Here is an 18,658-nt window from a genome sequence, read left to right as displayed (position 1 = left end):
ATTCTTAGCAATATGTTAGCATACAACTACAACAATATATAGGATAGATAATGCTTTATTCCAAGTGTGTTTTATTCTTGGAATACAAGATTAATTTAATATAAGCTATCTATCAGTGTAATCACCATAATAATAAAAGAAAAGAAAAAAACAATGTTTTTCAATAGATGTAGAAAAATAATCGACAAAATTCAACATGTCTTCAATAAGAGCTCTCAGGAAACTAGGAATACAAGGAAATTTCTTCAACCTGATTAAAAGATCTCTACAAAAAATCTATAGCTAACATTACAATCAATGGGAAATGCCTCTATTTGTTCTACCTAAGATTATAAACAAACAAGGATGGCTCTTCTCACTACTTGCATTGGACAGTATACTGGAGACCATTGCAAGTAACTGAGGCAAGAAGAAGAAATAAACGGATATTCAAACTAAAATCAAAACAAATATCTATGATAATGATAAAACATTCCAAGAACTTCTCTTGGTGTTAAATGCTAGGATCACAAATATGGGTATATTATCTGCCATCAGTATGATAAATACCGTCAAACAAAATATTAAAGCAAGTTTAGTTATAGGTGTCATTGGCATGTGTTTGTGATCCATAAATCAAAGTAATTTCCATTCTACAACATAGAGTGAGCACTCCCACTGGGCAATGGCAGAACAGTGGGCTTTGTAAGGTGGGAGCAGGGAAATAGACCAATAGAAAAAAAAGCTGACTGGTTAACATCAGGTTACTTTTTTGAAAGGATTAAAGCAGAGGGGACTTCCTTGTTAATGTGACTCAGGGAGAGCGTAATCTCCTGTTTTCAGGAACAACTGGTCTGTTGAGGATCTACCTGTTTCATTAAAGTATAAGTTTGTTTATGTAGCATTTAGCATGAGTGACTCCATTTTGGTTTTGTGTGATCTGTTGAGGCCTCGTGCAGGAGCTCAGTCCAAAATGGTGGCTTCTCATAAGTTTTGTTTAACAAAACAAAGAAATAAATGATACAATCACTAATTATTGCAACGTTGAGAAAGGGATGACATTTCTACTTGTAATATTCAGGGAAAACTAAAATGTTAGCTGAAAAATGAGTTAAAACATGTAATTAGGTTGCTATTGTAAATAGTGCTGCAATAAACAAATGCCCATCAAAGATAGACTGGATAATGAAAATGTGACACATATACATCATGAAATACTATGCAGCCATAAAAAAGAATGAGTTCATGTCCTTTGCAGGGACATGGATGAAGCTGGAAACTATCATCCTCAGCAAACTAACACAGGAACAGAAAACGAAACATTGCATGTTCTCACTCATAACTGGGAGTTGAACAATGAGAACACATGGACACAGGGAGGGGAACATCACACACCAGGGCCTGTTGGGGGTGGGGTGAAAGGGGAGGGAGAGCATTAGGACGAATACCTAATGCATGTGGGGCTTAAAACCTAGATGACGGTTTGATAGGTGCAGCAAACTACCATGGCACATGTATACCTATGTAACAAACCTGCACGATCAGCACACGTATCCCAGAACTTAAAGTAAAATTTAAATTAAAATTAAATTTAAAATTTTAAAATTTTAAAAATTAAATATATATTTATATATAATTATATATTCATATATTTATTTATATATAATTAAATATTCATATATTTAATTATATATAATTAAATATACATTCATATATTTATTTATGAATTTAAATATATATAAATATATATGTGAATTTAAATATATATAAATATATATATACATAAATATATATACATAAATATATATTTATATATATAAATTTATATATTTATATATATATTTAATTAGGTTGAAAAATGTATTCCACAGGCTCACAGTATGACTTAGCAATTCAAGGGACATCTTATATGAAAATGTGTAAAGGGGCAAAACAACATGCTTAGGCATATGTTAGGAGAACTGAGTGTTGTGGGTTGAGAGCCAAGGAGAGAAGAAAGAGGAGAATGAAAAGATAAGCTGCCAGATAAGGAATAGTTTTATGTGCAAAGAAGAGGACTTTTAACTTAATACTGCAGGAAGAGTGTTAGATAGGGTTAATGAATGAGAAGACATTGCTGAAATGTTACTCTGTCAATTACAAGACAGACTTAAGGGGTAAGAAGAGAGGTTGGGTAAGGGAGACCTATTTAGGTTATTACAGTAGTCTATTTATGCTTCTATATAATGTTGCTGGAAATTGATAGAAACGAGAGACAGGACTAGCTGGATTTCCTAGGCCGACTAAGAATCCCTAAGCCTAGCTGAGAAGGTGACCGCATCCACCTTTAAACAGGGAGCTTGCAACTTAGTTCACACCCAACCAATCAGAGAGCTCACTAAAATGGTAATTAAGCAAAAACAGGAGGTAAAGAAATAGCCAATCATCTATTGCCTGAGAGCAGAGCGGGAGGGATAAGGATCGGGATATAAACCCAGGCATTCGAGCAGGCAACGGCAACCCCCTTTGGGTCCCCTCCCTTTGTATGGGGGCTCTGTTTTCACTCTATTTCACTCTATTAAATCTTGCAACTGCACCTTCTGGTCCATGTTTGTTACGGCTGGAACTGAGCTTTCGGTCACTGTCCACCACTGCTGTTTGCCACCTTCCCAGACCTGCTGCTGACTCCCATCCCTCCGGATCCAGCAGGGACTCCCATCCCTCCAGATCCAGCAGGGTGTCTGCTGTGCTCCTGATCCAGTGAGGCGCCCGTTGCCACTCCTGATGGGGCTAAAGGCTTGCCATTGTTTCTGCACGGCTAAATGCCTGGGTTCGTCCTAATCGAGCTGAACACTAGTCACTGGGTTCCAGGGTTCTCTTCTGTGACCCACGACTTCTAATAGAGCTATAACACTCACTGCATGGCCCAAGATTGCATTCGTTGGAATCCGTGAGGCCAAGAACCCCAGGTCAGAGAACAGGAGGCTTGCCACCATCTTGGAAGTGACCTGCTGCCATTTTGGAAGTAGCCCACCACCATCTTGGGAGCTCTGGGAGCAAGGACCCCTGGTTACAGAAATATTATCTTTCATTTTATAATTTAAAATGTGTTTTTACATACATATTTCATTTAATCTTCACATTAAAGATTAAAACAAAAATAACCCCACTGAGGTGCAATTAATTAATTTGCTTATTCATTTGTTTCTTCTCTTTCTTTTTTAAATATATACCATCCATTTTTTCCATAAAACTGCTAATTTCTTATGTACACATTAGCAAAATAAATTAAATAGGAATTAAGGTTTTATATATACATATACATATATATATATATTTTTTTTTTTCTGAAATGGAGTTTCACTCTTGTTGCTCAGGCTGGAGTGCAATGGTATGATCTCAGCTCACTACAACCTCTGCCTCCCGGGTTCAAGTGATTCTCCTGCCTCAGCCTCCTGATTGGCTGGGATTACAGGCGTGTGCCACCACACCCAGCTATTTTTTGTATTTTTAGTAGAGATGGGGTTTTGTCATGTTGGCTAGGATGGTCTTGAACTCCTGACCTCAGGTGAACCGCCCTCCTTGGCCTCCCAAAGTGCTGGGATTACAGGTGTGAGCCACCACACCCGGCCCATATTTTTACTTATAGATTTATTTAATTTAAAAAATTGTCCTGCTCACACCCTGGAGATGTTGAAGCTGCGTTGAGTGCTTATTTTTATGTGAAAAACAATATTGCCAATATTTTCCATGTTAACTTTATGTGTTGAGGTGGCTTACACAAAAGGGGAAGGATGTTAAATACACAGAAATTTTGTCAGGAGTGTAACATCAAACTTCAAATTCTACTCTATGCTCTCAGGTGGCAAATAAAATAAGATGCAGTAGAAAGAGCACGAGCCAACTCAACACATGTATTGGACTTTGCTGCTTACCAACTATGAGAAAATGAACAACCCTTTTCACCTCTAAGGTATTATTTCTTTTTCTGTAAAATTTAGTTAGGAATTGCTGCATTTTCCTCAATCTTGAATAGTTTCCAATCTCACATAGCATGGAGTGTTTTCCTTTTCTTTTCTTTTCTTTTTTTTTTTTTTTTTTGAGACAGAGTCCCACTCTATTGCCCAGGCTGGGCTGGAATGCAGTGGCACGATCTCGGCTCACTGCAACCTCAGCCTCCCAGATTCAAGTCATTCTTGTGCCTCAGCCTCCCAAGTAGCTGGGATTACAGGTGTGCACCACCATACCCAGCTAATTTTTGTATTTTTAGTAGAGATGCGGTTTCACCATGTTGGCCAGGCTCTTCTCGAACTCCTGACCTCAAGTGATCTGCCCATCATGGCCTCCCAAAGTGCTGGGATTACAGGTATGAGCCACTGTGCCTGGCCTTTTTTTTTTCTTCTTCTTATCAAGGTAGACGCAAGTCTCTTAAGATTGGCCCTGTGCTTTTCTTGCTTACCAAGTCACTAGCCCTCACTTAATGGTTACAGAATGAAAGAGTGAATGATATTATGCAAAATGGTACTGTCTTTATTACAATGCAAAATGGCAAATGTTCCTATTAGCAAGCAGTTTACCCACATGACATAAATGTTTCTAACTGTAGGAAACACATGGCTTGGGGATCATGAATGTTTAATGGGTTTGAGTTTTAAAGGCACTTGGTTTAAAAATAACTCTTGGAACTGTTGAGTAATGTTGATTATGCATTAAGTTTTGCCATGCGTCAAAAAGACAATATGTCTCTATGAATTCCGTTTCTGTTTCTCATTATCTGCACCCTACATCATTAACTTTTAAGGAATTTGGCTTTTATTTGCTGTCCTAATGTTGCAAAATTTCATTTTTCTTCTTCAAATGACTAGCACTTTTGAAGAAAGAGTGTTTTCTTTTGATATGCAGTTTGTATTTACACCTTTGTTTTATTCTCCCAAGTTTGTTATAGGTGAAATTTGAAGAATTTAAAGTCTTCAGTACAAAGTCTCTTCAAGAATTTGTCCTCATACCTTCACCACAAGAGCAAGAGCCCCCTCCTCCTCAGGAAAGCCAGGAAGAAAATACTCTGATATAAATTTCCTGCTGCCTCAAGGAAAGAGCAGAACATTGTGTTATAAATGTAATAAACTGAAGGAATTATTTTCAGATATCACATTGTTATGCAATATGATACAACATAGGGGATTATATTTAGGGGCAGATTTTCTTCCTTTGATGTTTACCCTATCCCACAGAGTGACTTTTTTAGAGTAGCCACACATAAGACTGTACCAGCATAGAACTGATGCGAACAGGGAGCAGCTTTGTTCAAAGTGAAGGTCACTATGGCATGGACTTCACCTACTGAAAAAAACAAAGGTAAATGCATTGATAATATTTGGGTCTTTTTTTAAAAAAAAGAAGGGGATGTGTGCAAAAATATTGCTTAATTTCCAAGGAACTGCAGCTTGATTTCACTTATGCAGAAGGTAATGACCATATCTGTAGGGTGGCCTCTCACAACTCAAACTCAGTAGTTGACTCTGGCTTTCTGTACATCAAGGAGCTCTGCGGCTGAGAGCTATAGAAACCAGAGAATTTTAATCTATCATTTCATCTTGAGATATACTGGGAAGTACTTTTCTATCAATGACAGCCTTATTGGCTACAGAGATATTTAACCGTGAATACTTAAGGGTGTGCTAGGATTTTCTTAACCTACCACTTAGCTGTCCACAGAAGGTCATCAATCAACATTCAAAGTTATCTTATTTTTCTAACCTAGATATATTTACATTGTGGTCTACAGAGTCTAAATAGTTCCACATAGAACCATCAGCAGATGTCAAGGGAAGTGAGGAACAGAGTTACAGAACTGAAGCACAACAGCTATATCATTATCTGTTCCATATATTAAAATGCCCTTAAAATTACAACTCAAGAAAAGATTAACAGTAAAAACACTGAGCCACAATCACTCTGTCTTCCCCTCTGCTTCCCTAAAAGGCCTCTGCGCTGTAAGTCTGTGTTCTCTCTTTTCTCAGAATACTGTTGTGCCTTTTTATGTCCTTGCTTAGTTTAACGCAAGATCTTAGTTTAAAGGGTCTCAGATTTGGAGAACACATCTCTGTCTTGGAGGTGCTCTCACTCAACCTTCTAATCAGGGACCTCAACCCTTCTTTACAACCTAGTCATTTCTTTCTCCAGCTCAGACACATACATATCCTATATTCAATAGTGGAACAGGCCTCCTCCATTCTATACCACTGGGTATTATAGATATTCAACTTATTTGCTTTCTGAACCAGATAAATCACCACAATTAAGACTCTCATTTGCTACAAATGGAAGGTGCTAGCAATTGAATCATCATGTTCATAATTAATAAAAGAAAAAATATTTTTTATATCTGTAGGTTAAAAATAAGCATCATTCTCTCTCTTCAGAAACAATCCATGGTATTAGTGTCAAAGTATATTTGAGAGATTTAAACATTTGGATTTTAATGACAGAGTGACAACCTCAGAAAGGTTGCACTATAAGTAATCATTCCACTGGCAGCTGAGAATGCCCTCCACCAACACTGACTTTCCCCTGAATAGTCTTCCCGTGATCTCTAATGTGCTGACCAATCTCCTCTCTTACACTGTTTTTCATTCCTTTAAAGAGAGATGTTTAAATGCCAGGTGTATAGAACATGGAGTGTCATAACAGGTGACATCACTTCAACACTTTTTACTGTCACCCATTTTTTTTCCAAATATTTATTTATGTCGGTAGCATCCACTTTAAGTCCCAGAAAAACTGAGAGAAATTTGTGATAATATGTCATGGCTAATGGGACCTATTCATCTCGTCTTAAAAACAGTCCATCAAATTAAGTAAACCCTTATATTTATGGATTGTGTGGTAGTAAAGTGATTAGGATCTAACTTAGACAGTAAGGGATCCAACTGATGATCCACACTACTTAGAAACTGTTGACCTTGTTTAAGATACATAGCCTCTCATAGCCTCAAATTCCTTATCCTATAAAGGGAAATAATGATACCCACTTCATAAAGCCCTTGAAAGTTTTAATTGAAATAGTACAAATTCTATAATTTTTTGCTAGAAAATGGTCATGGCTATTTTTCTTTCGTACATTTGATCTTATAACCTTAATACATAAATTAGCTTTTGGTTCATTTAATCTAACAGCATTTTTCAGATAAGAAACTTAAATAACTGAGAACTAGTATGTTTTCCCTAATATATCCAATCATTTAATCAAAGATTCAAAACCAGAGAAGAGGTCTTCCTACATTCATGGTCTCCTAATTGTAAAACAAGATGTAAGTAAAAACAACACAAATTCCGTAAGTTAGTATAATAAACGAATGATAAATTAAAATGAGAAAGAGCCATTGTTCTCTGATTCATTTCAACAACTTGTTAACTTGCTTTGGGAGCTATGGTAAATTATATTTTAATGACAAAATGCTTGGGTATTCTTGACTTGAAAAGATCATAAAGACAATATATTATCAAGAAAATGTGTGTTCATGAAATTGGTAAGACAGAAATATTTGAACCATGGAAAGCCAAGGAAAAGACACTCATCCACTTTGAGCAGTAGCTTGTAACCAAGTTCAGACCCTCTGTAATGTGTAAAGGATCCTAAGAACTTCCTGCAAGAATCTCAAACCTCATCTTGATGTCTCAGGTCTCACCAGCAAAGAAGCTCTGATATGTCTAGAGTCCCAGTTCTTGGCAGTGCCTACGTGTCACAGGAGCAGAGATGCATGCACATACCTCTGGAAACACACTTCCCCTGCCCTTTTCCTCCAAATATATATTTTTAAAGTACAAGTCACCAATATTTCTCTCTTAAATACAATTCCAGCTCACAAGCTATAATCTTGACCCACTAGACTATAAACTTTGTGAGGATGAGTGAGGACCTTATTTATTTTATTTATTGCTGTATCATCAAAAATGAGACTCCAGTCAAACACCAACAAGGCAACTATTCTGTGTGAGAGGATTTTATGTGCTATAAGAGACTATTCTATATTGGAAGACCTGATTTTAAAATCTCAAATGAAGATTATTCTTAAGGCTTTACTGGCCAAAGAAAAACACCATACAACCTCTAAGACACTCTCTTAGTCCATTTTTGTGCTGCTGTACCAGAATAGCAGATACCAGGTAACTTATGAAACAAAAAAATAAAATATTTGGCTTATGGCTCTGGAGGCTGGGAAGTCCAAGGTTGAGAGGTCACATCTTGTGAGGACCTTCTTGCTGCATGAGAACAAGAGCTTAAACTGGCAACCTCCAGTACTTTTATGCTTGGCAGAAATCCATTCCTGAGGGTGGAGCCCTCATGACCTAAACACCTCCCATTAAGACTTACCTCCTAACACTGTTACATTTGGGATTAAGTTCCTAATACATGCTTTTTTGGGAGACACATTTTCTAATAAGTCTGAATTTGTACAATGATCTCTGTCCCTTCTCTGATGCAAGATTCCAAGCACCCTAATGCCTAATTCAGCAATTTCATGCTGCTCATCCTGGTGCTCTGGGTTTGTCCATGGTTTAGATCTATGCTACTGACCAACCTCAGCTATCTGTTCCCCTTTAGCTCCAGCTGATGTACTCTCAGCCCCTGGCAGGAGTGTATGTAATCATAGGCAAAGAATTGGGCACACGAGAAAAACCAGACATTAGACCAAACTTTAATATTCTCACAATTCATGACCTTTTATAAATCATTTCCTTTCTTGGGATCTCTGGCTTCAATTGCAAATGTAAAGATTATTTCATCAAAATATTTTTGTTTGTTTTGATTTCTGTGGCCTATTGGAAGGTGGAGGATGGGGGGAGGGAAAGGATTCAGGAAAATAATTAATGGGTACTAGGCTTAACACCTGGGTGATGAAATAATCTGTACAACAAATCCCCATGACACAAGTTTATCTACGTATTTAATAACAAACCCACACATGTACTGCTGAACTTAAAAGTAAAATTTTTAAAAGTTGTTTTTAGAACTAGATTTTATTTTTTATTCTGTCTGGGAGCAAGAAAGAAGGCTTGAATGTGAGAATCAGGCGAAGCTTCACAAACAAACTTTTATATGATCCTTAAAGTAAAAGCAGAATTGAAACTGGCCAAGACCAACAAACTAAACCAGGTAAAGGGAGAAACATTAGTGCAGACACTGAGGTAGAAAAACACAGGTCACCTACAAACCGGTGCCACTCCTACCAATTTTTATCAATTAGTGTATTTTATGCATAAGGTTAAATTTATCAGTAATAAGATATTATGAAAGGGAAATTTATTCAATATTAAGAACTTTCCTTTATTCTATCTGCCCGTTTTGCAATTAAAAGTTCCTTTTAAAAATGGGGCATCAATACTATCTTATGGAATATGTATTCTTTAAAATATCCTTACACCTCAAAATTAAAAGTTGGAAAAAATAAGGTGGTAGCCAGAATGTTTTTTAAAATTTTACTAGTTCAAAAAAAATTTTTTAAGTATTGAGATCATTTGCATAAACTGAATAGCAAAAAATTCTGATTGGAGCTCCAGCCTCTTTGGTGGACTATAAGATTAATAAAATGTGGTTCAAAGACCATGAATGTCATAATAGGTGTTACTATTACCACCATTTTCTTAAATAAAAAATAAAGGTTCTGGGAAGTAAAATTACTTTCCAAAAGTTTCATTTTTAGTTGAAAAATTGTATTTGTAACTTGAAAGCTTGTGTTTCTAATGCTTTTGACAAAAGCATTATCTTCTTACCCAGTGATTTTGGTGACAGCAGTATCATTGGAGTGGTGAGGGCAGAATCAATTTTGTCTAGCATTGGGGCATGCGATATAGACGGGTATTTAGAATAGAATGAATTCCAAAAACCTTTCTGTGAAGTGAGATAGCCTTAGTTGCAGATACATGTATGACATGGGTCAAATAAGAGCATTTTTTTTTTATTTTGATGCTCGACTTTTCTTTTTATTAATGGGAAAAAAGTAGAAGTCTGAAATCAGTTTCAATGGGAAAAAAATCAGTCTGGTGGGGACAGGGCCACTCTTTCTCCAAAGGCTGTAAAGGAGAATTCATTGCTTGCTACTTTCAGCTTCTGGTAGCTACCAGCATTTCTTGATGTGTGGCTACATCGCTTCAATCTCTACCTTAGTAGTTATATTGCCTTTTCTTCTTCTGTGTCAAATCTCCCTCTGTCTCCTTCTTATAAGGCACTCAAGGTTACATATAGGGCTCATCCAAATAATCCAGGAAAATTCTTCCATCTCAATATCTTTAATCACACCCACAATCTACCCTCTGATCCCCAAAGATTTACATCTATCCTCCATGCAAAATGTGCTCATCACATTCTGCCCAATCCTAAAATGACTCAACCATTTACAACATCAACTCCAAGTCCAAAATCTCGTCTAAATATCATCAGCTCAAAACTCTCAAATTTCATCATTTAAATCAGATATGGGGAGCCTCTAGGTATGAGACATCCTGGGGCAGAATTCTTTGACATTTTTAAAGTAAAACATTTGGCCCTGTGCCTTGCATGTAATAGGTGCCCACAAAATGTTAGCCACCATCAGAATTATCCCCTTCATCTTTTTCCCTCATTACATGCTGAGACCAGCTCGGTCGGGGAGACCCTAACCCAGCAGCTCTAGAGGAATTAGAGACACACACACAGAAATATAGAGGTGTAAAGTGGGAAATCGGGGGTCTCACAGCCTTCAGAGCTTAGAGCCCCAAACAGAGATTTACCCACATATTTATTAACAGCAAACCAGTCATTGGCATTGTTTCTATAGATATTAAATTAACTAAAAGTATCCCTTATGGGAAACGAAGGGATGGGCCGAATTAAAGGAATAGGTTGGGCTAGTTACCTGCAGCAGGAACACGTCCTTAAGGCATACATCGCTCATGCTATTGTTGTGGCTTAAGAATGCCTTTAAGTGGTTTTCCACCCAGGGCTGGCCAGGTGTTCCTTGTCCTCCTTCCCGTAAAGCCACAACCTACCACCTTGGGCGTTAGGGCCATTATGAACATGTCACAGTGCTGCAGAGATTTTGTTTATGGCCAGTCTTGGGGCCAGTTAATGGCCAGATTTTGGGGGGCTTGCTCCCAACAATTACATGGCTTATTTTCTTTAGTTTACCATGGTTCTGCTGTAGCTATGTCTTTAAACATGGACGATTCAGATCCTCCTTGGAATAACATAAAAAGTTAATCATAAATGAAAAATAAAATGATTGACTGTTTAGAAAAAAGGATAATCAGAATGGAGATGATAAGGGAAGAATATCACTAAATAGGTTTCACATTCTCATAGCAGAGAAAAGACAAAGTGTAAGATGTGATGATGATGATGATGATGATGATGGTGGTCATGGTGGTACTAGGAGTAGCAGTAGCAGTAACACTTACTGAGAATTTATCTTGTAATGGAAGCTTTTCTAAGTGTTTTACCTGTGTTACCTCATTTAATCTTCACCACACTCTTGTGAGGTGGACATTTTATTATCCTCATGTTTAGAGGAGGAAACTGGGATAGAGAGTTTATGCAATTAGTAAGCGGCAAAGGCATGTTCTCCATGATAGCTAATTGAAACAAAGTGCATCAAGCACCTGTCTCATATAATCCTGAAATTCATGAAATGCAATTTCAGAGAATTTCTGTTCTTTAGAAAATAACCTGCAGAATAAGATATAGAAGAGAAAATAAAAATAGCTAAAGCAGTATGCTCTAAACAAAATCAACAACGTCAAAAAATGTTAATAAGTAGCATACAAACTTTAGTTACGACATATTCCAGTTAATATATCAAATCTACCTCTTACCTGATGTATTAATTTGGTAAAATAATGTAAGAAGTGTGAAAAATGAAAGTATATAAGAACTAGATGAAAACCCGAGTGAATTCCTCTTCAAACTTTCTTTGTAGGGAAAGGCTTTCTAACTATGAATCTAATTATGAATCTAAGCCTCTTTTACTTTCTTCTGGGAAAAAAAATCACTTTACTTTTTATTTGGGAGATTACTTGTGACTTAGGTTGAACTCTCAATCAAAGTACCTTGCCTTCTCTGGCCAAAACATGGATTTGTGACCAAAGCTACTCCAGTCTGCCTTTCTCCCCTAGAATTTAAATCAGTTTTAACATTTGTGTTTTATATTATTAAAGCATGAAATAAGAAGGGAGCCAGATACATATAAATTATTTGAACTCCTTTCTCCCTGAAAAGGCAGAAATTTAAAGAATTATCCTCACATTGAGAGACTATATCTGAACTCATGGGGACAAAAGTAAATTGTAATGACATTTGCATTTTGTAATTAACATGGTTTGGAACTTGAAGATTTGGAATTTGAACAAAGTGGTGAATTATGAAACAGGAGTGGGCATGTATCAGAACATGAACAAATGATGAGTTCTGCATTGAGGATTTACATACTGAGGACAGGCCATTTGTACTGGCTTAACTATGTAAAATTGTACAGCATTAGCAAGAAAGAGCAGCTGTGGCATGACAGTGGCGATGCCAGGACAGATCTGGGCAGTGGATCTTATTCTTTCTGAACTCTTGGCATACTCTATAAAGAATGAAAAGTTTCATATGAGTTAAACAAAAATTAAAATATCTCAAAACTGAGAGCAGGAAGCTTTAAAATTTTACACTCTTCACTTCTTTGATTTTTATGATTATGTTATAGTTTCAGTGAAATAATTCACTATCCTGATCAAGTTCTATTGACAATTATGAAGCAAAGATTTTAAGACTTTGCTTCCAAACTTTGTAACATTTGTTTCAAAACTTTAAACAAACAGTACATTTTCATTATTGCGAATTATGCAATTGTATGCATAATTCATCATGTCTCACTAGAAAACAACATCTAACTTGCAGATAATCTAGAAAAAGAAAAATGATACTGGCCATCTATGAGAAAAACAAAGGACTAAAGATGGAATGAAATAAAAAGATTAGAATTTATGAAAAAACTATAAGGCATGAAAAATTGAAAGGTTGTAATATCAGTGGATAAATATTGCAGTTTCATTTCATAGGTAGAACAGGTGTTTGTGAGCACAAATGTTGAAAGGCAATCATATTTGTGTACACATAAAGTCATATGAAAATAAACATCGTTTATGAGGTCCAGAGAATTCCCATTTGAATAATAAAGTCACTCAAATTTATGGCAATAGCTGGGATATATAGGGAACCTGTGAACTAAGTTTTGGGACTAACTAAAAGGTTGGGAAGTGACAGTGGTGAGACATACTATTCGAGTTCTGTGTTGTATCCATGTCCCTTTCAGCATCCCCAGATTGTCATGGAGCAAATAAAGTTGCAACTCCACTTGCTAGGATTAGAATAAAATGTGAAGACAGTGTAAGTCAGGCAACAGCTCTCAGAAGTAGCTATTCTGCCTGCAGTGCTTCTAAATAACACCAGACTGGTCTTTAAAGCCTGGTACAAAAGTGATCCTATTTACTCTTGTGGCATCTTTCAATGTGTAAATTGAAGACCAATAAATCTTTTCTTATGAAGACAGTTAAGGTTTCAGAAGGATAAACATGCCATTCAAAAGAAATATTAATTTTATTAATAATAAGTGGATCCTCAAATAGTAATAAACAAAAATAGGTTTTATACTGATATGCCAAGCAGGGATTATGCCTCTGTCTGATAAAATGTAGGTGCCCTTTTGCTCCTATGAAACACACCTCGTGGTATTTTATTTTAAAATAGGATTTTTTTTTTTTCACTCTCATGGTACAGCCTGTTACTAGGGAAGGGGAAATGTACGTTTAAACCGCAGAAGAATTCAGGAGAGTTATCCTATGAATTTTGTTAGTTGAATAACCTCTTATGAAAGAAATGAACACTGCTCATGGACGCTGCCAGGGGATGATTGGTTGGAAGAATTGAGAGACATTTTGAAGGACCTAGAGGCTGACAAGTAACATGTTATCACTCTGAAGTGATTAGCTTAATTTCTCTACGGATTGAACTTCAGAAATGATGACTTTAGAATAGAGTATTGCATCAGAAGAGAAATTCACAGTCTGTCAAGTAAAGGAAATTGGTATCTCTATGTTTCTCATTTCAAGAAGAGGCCTATTATTTTACCCCAGCATATAAAATTCCAATCAAAGTTCCATATACTCACAATAATTCTGGGATTCTGGTTCCAGTTCTATGCAGTTAATAGGATGTACAATGTATTGTTTGAGAAGAAGCAATGTAAAGACACATAATTACCAAATATTTTTCTTCTTTCTTTAACACCTAGGAATTTATATGGGTACAGCTTTATCCAATTAAATCATTACCACCATTAAAGAATAAAATTAAGTTAATGCTACACAGGATGGTGATGGCATTAAAAATGAGGGATTCTGTCTCTTCTGATAGAAAATTTTAGGTATCAAGTGACAGCAGCTTGGGGGACAAGAAGTCTAGAAACAGCAACAGAAAATATTCACCAAATCGTAATTTTTCCATAATGAGACCTAATCTTTCAAATAAAATTTTACCACTTATTAAGTTCCCAGCACATGTATTAGTTTTTGTGTTGTTTAGATGTCATTCAAACTAATGGGTTGAAACAGTCATATGTGCAAATAAAATATGAGTTGTTTACCATCACAAAATAACTAAATAGTTCAATAGCCTTTGCTTAAGTTGACTGGATAACAGAGTCTGAGCCCAAAGATATAATGATGTCATATTACAGATATTTGTATCCAAGGGAAGCAAAAGCGAAGGATAAAGGTTAAGTGACACAGAGAAATAGAAAAAGCAAATACAAGAAGGAGCATTAGTTCTCACTAAGCACAGCTGATGGCAGGACATTCTCAGAAACCTAAATACAACTACCATGTCTCAGGGAAATTTATTAAGGTAAGAAAAGAAGATAATCTCTCTGCTAGCTCTATTCCAGTTTCCATTCCCCATTGGTAAAAGCATGTCCACAGGTCATAATAGTTCGTATGTCAAAGATGTGTTACTTGGTGACTCACGTAAGCATTTGGGGCGTGCCAGAGGCTCTGTGTATCCAGACTTGTTAATGTGCTGGTATAGCTGTCCCTACTTATCAGTCACCTTGCACATGTGAAATCATTATTCTGAAGTGTTGGCAACAGTTGCTGCAAAAGTATGGGTTGAACCATCTCTAGGGCCATTATGGAGCAAATCAGTGTGCAAGTCTAAAGGCAAGAAAATAGGTAAATTGGGACATATTTGGGATAGTATATAACTTTGTTTAGTAAGGGCCATCTCTTGAACCATTCTTGTAAGTTGATCCACGTAGAAAAAGCTTCCCTCAAGAAAAGTAGGTATCCAGTTCTTCAAGGGTACCACTGTAATATGTCCTAGAAAAAGTTAAATAAAAAGGCTAAGCAAAATACAGTATCAATTTTTATATCACATCTATTTCTCCCCCATCTATGTAAGATTTCCCTCATAGTTGGCCATCACTTAGCTGAGTTGGGTTGCTTACTTGGAAGAATAACCCTTACTGAAACCATGGTGGTTTTTACACTTAGCTGCAGTGTTTTCGCGTTCTTGTGGATATTATTGTTGAAACTGACTATTTTCATATAATGCTGGATGTTGAAGCACCAAGAGAAAACCTGATGAATCTTCTGGGTTAAACATATCCCCACCACTACCCTCAAAAAAATCAGGGTGGATTATCAGTAGATTAACTCTTTTCTTTGCTTGCTAGTCCCCAATATGAGAGGCTGAAAATGACAACATGGTAAGCCCAGATTTTAGTACAGTGGATACTTGACTACAAGCCCTGCCAAGACCCTAGCTTCACCTAGCCCCAAGAAGCAGTCAATAATTACCTGAAAGATCTTAAGAGTTGGAAATGAAAAGTTCAAATTACAAAGTGCATAAAATAACTGGGAGTGATGATGGGAGCTGTTGATCCTACTTTTACTCCTTAGTTGCTGGATCAGTGTATTTTATTGAGGACACTGTGTATGAAATAAATAATTGATTCAGTGCATAAGTGGCACCCTGGGAGACAGTGCCCAATCTCATGAGGTTTTGTCAATTTGATGCCTCAGTTAAGCCTTCAGCACTCCATTCCAATATCAGTCCTGTTCAATCAAGTTGGCTGATTTTTGATGGTTGAGTATGTGGTATGTACAGTGGAATTCCTATTTATTAACTCATTGTCACAGTTCCTTTTCTATAAAAGACTCAGAAATATTATGTGGGATACCATGTCAATACATTAGTCATTCTGTAAGTCTTCAGTTAGTGGTGCTGGTGACAGTACACAAACATGAAGAGCCAATTCAAGTATTGATTCCAATATGGTGAGTTTCTGTCTCTCCCAAAGTGGAAAGTTGTTGAATGTGATTGAACAGTCAATGTTTGGATGGCCTAAATATCTGAAGAATAAAGCCATATTAAAGCTTCGGCATTGGTTTCTGTTGTTGGCAGGTTGGATATTCAGCACTGGTGGTAGCTAGCGTATCTTTAGTGGACAGTCCCTGTTTTGGGACTTAAGAATGTATTTCATTTTTTTCCTAATGATTATTCTGTCCTTAGGTACATGGTACAAGTACCAGAATAATCTAAGAAACAGATTGTCAATCACAAGATGAGTCATCCTATACATCCAGTTTTTGGGAGACTTGTTTGTAGTAGATACTATCTGTTGGCCATTAGTATGAGACAAAAAATGTCTGCAGTGTTTGTTCTAGATTGTATATATGCATCTGGGCACCTGTTCCCCTGGTAACCTTGTTCTGAATCTTGTAAGCTTGTTCTTTCTAGGCCTCTGACCAAAGAATGCAGCCATTCTCCACTGCCTGAGGTTCAGGGTATATCAATACCTTAGATATCCTCCCCCACCAAAAAAGTGGGTTTTATTTCATCACTGTGTCTTGTGCCACCCTTGAGATGAATTTTAATTCAGTAGAATATCTTTGCCAGCTGGTACCAACATACTGTACTGATATCTGTAAATTAGGTTTTTACTCTTTCCTCCTTCATGAAGGAACTGCATATAAACTACAAGCAGGGGTTAAGGGAAACATGCCAGGTCAGCTGAGGTAGGTGACATGGGAATCTGGACTTCTTCATCATGTAAATTATGTCTGCCTTTCGTACCTGCTCAAAGCCAATTTTGAATGATTAGTTACTATGATAAATTACAACTATGCCCACTCCATCCTATGACTTGGTAAATTTGATAACACATAACACCCTGAGTATATAGTCTTTTTCTATTTAAGGATCAGGTATTTTGTCTTTATTAAATCTAAACAGGGGAATACCTAAAGTCGATGTAAATTGGTGTGTTCATTTAGTTGCTGAAAATAATTTTGATGAAGATTATTTTTGATATAAAGTTTTACTAGTACTCTATGGAACTTTCTGTATTTGAGATACAGAAACAGATAAGCAAAAGGCAAATAACAGAGGAGGTCAGAAGGAAGAGCAAGCATCTCTATGTCTACAACTCTGCTATGTTGGGAACTCACTAATAAATATTGCAATATTTACCATTTTGATGTGAGCAATGGAAGAGAGAAGAGGAGTTATATTTGATTATATTCAGTGCTATAATATTATTAAAAGAGAAGATGTTCACAACCATAATTTCCTTTTAGTGCTAAAGAAAAATCAATAATAAACCTAGTGTCTTTCATGCCAAAATGGATTAGTTTATATTATTGAAGATAATGTCTTCTGTATTCAAGTTTGTACTTAAATACAGTGCAACAGAAAAGACTGAATTGTCTAGATGAAATAGTTGTAACTGAGACAAGTCACAAATAGAATTAACAAATACTTCTGCAGTAAATCTTTACTTATTTAGAAATTGAGGCTTGTTTTGGTATAAAAAAACAAGGTTTATAGTATACTTTTAGAGGCAGAAAAACATAAATAATATATGCATAATATTCTTATACTTATAAAATGTTTTTATATACACTATTTTAATTGAATTGCTTGTGAGTATTATAGTGAGTTAATTAAATGTTAACAATGTCTTGCCACATGGAAATACTGTTAGATCTAGCTTAATAAAAAAGAAAGAATCGTGTAATCGTTTTTTATGGATACAGCTTATATAAAATACATTTCTTAAGCAGTTTCTCTCTCAATAAAATCAATGTCCTATAAAATTTGACTCATAATTTTAATTTGCATAAGATCTATTATTTAATACATGCTATAAAAATATCAAATTAACATGATTTCACTAAAATCAGAAACCACTAAAATCAAAATCACAGAGTTTTTTATTTTAGTGTGTATGAGATAATATCAAGAAATATAAACTTTATGCCTTAATTATTCATGTCCAGTTATTCCTGGCTTCTTTTTCAAGTGTTTAATGTATATTATGAAGCAGATGTATGTGGAAAGACTTATGCCATAATTTATATAAGTGAATAGGCAAACCAGATTTTTTTAAAGAGCAGAGAACTAACAGTGAGAGATGAATGAGCCATAGAAACAACCATCTCCCTGGAGCTCATTTACAGAACACAAAATCATAGGTATATTCTCATTCATAAACTCATTGTATGAAAAGCCAAGGTCTCCCAGACCATTTCTGCCTCCTAAAATGTACTGACTACCTGAGGGTTTTTTCAGGCGATAGAATTTTCAGCGCTAAGAACAAGACAGTCTTAGGAAACCAGGATAATT

The 18,658-nt window shown here is 36.0% G+C and overlaps 1 long non-coding RNA gene across 4 annotated transcripts in view; it reads right to left on the bottom strand.

Moving 5' to 3' along the window:
- Window positions 1-14,683: 14,683 nt before the first annotated feature.
- Window positions 14,684-18,658, bottom strand: part of LOC134807806 (uncharacterized) — a 415,718-nt gene continuing 411,743 nt past the window's right edge. For all 4 annotated transcript variants that reach the window (XR_010149082.1, XR_010149080.1, XR_010149083.1 and 1 more), the window contains one exon: window positions 14,684-15,348. This is a non-coding gene — a long non-coding RNA (uncharacterized LOC134807806). The remainder of the gene's footprint in view (window positions 15,349-18,658) is intronic.

The sequence above is a fragment of the Pan troglodytes genome, chromosome 12 (genome assembly GCF_028858775.2).
Source record: "Pan troglodytes isolate AG18354 chromosome 12, NHGRI_mPanTro3-v2.0_pri, whole genome shotgun sequence".
Taxonomy (NCBI): Eukaryota; Metazoa; Chordata; class Mammalia; order Primates; family Hominidae; genus Pan; species Pan troglodytes.
Note: the sequence above shows the minus strand (reverse complement) of the source record. Positions and strands in the feature narration are given on the sequence as shown.